The sequence below is a fragment of the Portunus trituberculatus genome, chromosome 48, assembly GCF_017591435.1.
Source record: "Portunus trituberculatus isolate SZX2019 chromosome 48, ASM1759143v1, whole genome shotgun sequence".
Taxonomy (NCBI): Eukaryota; Metazoa; Arthropoda; class Malacostraca; order Decapoda; family Portunidae; genus Portunus; species Portunus trituberculatus.
In genome coordinates this window covers 22,150,362-22,154,175 of record NC_059302.1, presented here as the reverse complement: position 1 = coordinate 22,154,175, position 3,814 = coordinate 22,150,362, and the positions used below count along the sequence as shown (strand labels likewise).

At 28.4% G+C, this 3,814-nt stretch overlaps 1 protein-coding gene across 4 annotated transcripts in view; it reads right to left on the bottom strand.

Annotated features, from left to right (window-relative positions):
• LOC123498903 (neurensin-1-like) overlaps window positions 1-3,814 on the bottom strand; it is a 379,401-nt gene that overhangs the window by 285,917 nt on the left and 89,670 nt on the right. The window lies entirely within an intron of this gene.

Sequence of the window (3,814 nt, the reverse complement as noted above, 5' to 3'; positions counted from 1 at the left end):
AAATTTTCAATTGAGTTTTTTTTTTTCATAAAACATTTTAAAAAGCACACAAGACGTTTGAAGAAATATAGTCTTTAGCGTGCATTTCTGAGTTTTGGTGGATAAAATGCAGGAAAACAACTTAATAACCCATTTTTAACATATTTCAGTTCCTTAAACAAATAATGTGTAATCATGCGTTTTGCCTGCATTTTTGTGTTTTGGTGCAAAAAAAGCTTAAAGCTATTAAAATAACTCCTCTTGGTTACTTCTACTTGCATTTCTCTATATTGGCTTGTTTTTGCAGGAAAACACAAAAAATGCAGGCAAAACGCATGATTACACACTATTTCTTAAAGGAACTGAAATATATGAAAAATGGGTTATTATGGTGTTTTCCAGCATTTTATGCACCAAAACTCAGAAATGCAGGCAAAACACTATATTTATTGAAACTTCTTATTTATGTGTTTTCAAGGTGTTTTATGAAAAAAGATTATCTCAATTGAAAATTTTTTATATTTGTCATTTTACATTTTTATGCTTCAAAATGATAGAATTGATGAAAACAAGCCAATATAGAGAAACCAAAGTAAAAGTAACAATAACGTGTTATTTTAGTAGTTTCAGCATTTTTTTGCACTAAAACACAGAAATGCAAGCAAACCGCATGATAAAATATTATTTGTTTAAGGAACTGAATTATGTCAACAATGGGTTAATTTGGTGTTTTCCAGCATTTTATGCACCAAAACTCAGAAAAGCAGGCAAAAGACTAACAATGTAAAACATAACAATGTAAAATGAAATTAGTATACAAAATTTTCAATTGAGTTTTTTTTTTCATAAAACATTTTAAAAAGCACATAAGACGTTTGAAGAAATATAGTCTTTTGCGTGCATTTCTGAGTTTTGGTGCATAAAATGCAGGAAAAACACCTTAATAACCCATTTTTGACATATATCAGTTCCTTAGACAAATAATGTGTAATCATGCATTTTCTCTGCATCTTTGTGTTTTGTTGCAAAAAAAGCTGAAAGCTATTAAAATAACTCGTCTTGGTTACTTCTACTTGCATTTCTCTATATTGGGTTGTTTTCGCACCAAAACACAAAAATGCAGACAAAATGCATGATTACACACTATTTGTTTAAGGAAATAAATATGTGAAAAATGGGTTATTATATTGTTTTCAGCATTTTATGCACTAAAACTCAAAATGTAGGTAAAACACTATATTTATTGAAACTTCTTATTTATGTGTTTTCAAGGTGTTTTATGAAAAAAGACTATCTCCATTGAAATTTTTTTATATTCAAATCATTTTACATTTTTATGCTTCAAAATGATAGAATTGATGAAAACAAACCAATATAGAGAAACCAAAGTAAAAGTAACAATAACGTGTTATTTTAGTAGTTTCAGCATTTTTTGCACTAAAACACAGAAATGCAGGCAAAACGCTTGAGAAAATACTATTTGTTTAAGGAACTGCTTTATGTCAACAATGGGTTATTTAGGTGTTTTCCAGCATTTTATGCACCAAAAATCAGAAATGCTGGCAAAACACTATATTTGTCTTTTTTTTTTAAGTCTTATTTATTTGTTTTTAAGGTCTTATGTAAAAAAAAAAAAAAAAACACCTTAAAACACATATGAATAAGATGTTTTAACAAATATAGTGTCTTGCCTGCATTTCTGAGTTTTTGGTTTATAAAATGCTGGAATACACCAATATAACCCATTTTTGACATATTCCTATTCCTTAAACAAATATTGTGTAATCATTCGTTTTTGCCTGCATTTCTGTGTTTTGGTGCAAAAAAAGCTGAAAAATAACAAAATAATACTTTTTCTTACTTTTACTTTCGTTTCTCTATATTGGCTTGATTTCATCAATTTTATCATTTTGAGACGTAGGTAACAATGTAAAATGAATTCAGTAAAAAAAATTCCCAATCGAGGTAGTTTTTTTTTTCATAAAACATCTTAAAAACACATAAATAAGACGTTTAAAGAAATATAATCTTTTGCGTGCATTCCTGAGTTTTGATGCATAAAATGCTCAAAAATACCTTTATAACCCATTTTTGACATATTTCAGTTCCTTAAACAAATAATGTGTAATCATGCGTTTTGTCTGCATTTCTGTGTTTTCGTGCAAAAAAAGATGAAAACTAGTATAATAACACGTGTTTCTTACCTTTCTCTCAATTCTCTATTTTGGCTTGTTTTTGCAAGAAAAAGCACAAAAATGCAGACAAAATGCATGATTACACATTATTTATTTAAGGAAGTGAAATATGTCAAAAATGGGTTATTATATTGTTTTCCAGCATTTTATGCACAAAAACTCAGAAATGCAGGCAAAACACTATATTTATTGAAATGTCTTATTTATGTGTTTTCAAGGTGTTTTATGAAAAAAGACATTTTACATTTTTATGCTACAAAACGATAGAATTGATGAAAAGAAGCCAATATAAAGAAACCAAAGTAAGAGTAACAACAAATTATTTTATTAGTTTCAGCATTTTTTGCACTAAAAGACAGAAATGCAGGCAAAACGCATAACAAAACACTATTTGTTTAGGGTATTGAATTATGTCAACAATGGGTTATTTTGGTGTTTTCCAACATTTTATGCACCAAAACTCAGAAATGCAGGAAAAACACTATATTTGTTAAAAAGTCTTATCTATGTGTTTTCAGGTGTTTTATGATAAAAAATAATAGATTTTTCATAAAACACCTTAAAAACACATAAATAAGACATTTTAAGAAATATAGTGTTTTGCCTGCATTTTTGAGTTTTGGTTTATAAAATGCTGGAATACACCAATATAACCTATTATTGACATATATCAGTTCCTTAAACAACTATTGTGTAATAATTTGTTTTTCCTGCATTTCTGTGTTTTGGTGCAAAAAAAAGCTGAAAACTACTAAAATAATAAGTTTTTCATACTTTTACTTTCATTTCTCTCTATTGGCTTGTTTTCATCAATTTTATCGTTTTGAAACATAACAATGTAAACACGAATTTAATATACAAAATTTTCAAGTTTTTTTTTTTTTCATAAAACATGTTTTTGTTACTTTAATTTAATTTCTCTATATTGGCTTGTTTTCGCAGCAAAACACAAAAATGCAGGCAAAACGCATGATTAGACACCATTTGTTTAAGAAAGTGAAATATGTCAAAAATGGGTTATTTAGGTGTCTTACAGCATTTTATGCACTAAAACTCAGAAATGCAGGCAAAACACTATATTTGTTGAAACGTCTTATTTATGTGTTTTCAATGTGTTTTATGAAAAAAGACTATCTCCATTCAAAATTTTTTATATTCGTCATTTTACAATTTTTTACCTCAGAACGATAACATTGATGAAAACAAGGCAATATAGAGAAACCAAAGAAAGAGGCAAAAAGTGTTTTCAGTTTTTTTTTCGCACCAAAACAATGAAAAACAGGCAAAACGCATGAATAACACTATATGTTTAAAGAACTGAGAAAGATTAGTTTGTCCTGCCAGAGAAAAGGAGAGATATTAGTTTGACCTGTAAGAAATAAGTATTAATTAGACCTGTAAAAAAAATAATAATAATCTTACCTACACACACACACACACACACACACACACACACACACACACACACACACACACATGTCAGAGAGATGTAAAAATATATAGTTTCCCGCAAAGATGTATTGATACGTGGAACAGTTTAAATGAAGAAGTAGTGTCTGCAACGAGTGTGCTTACTTTTAAAGTAAGATTGGATAGGTGTAGATATGGAGACGGGACCACACAAGCATAAATCCCAGGCC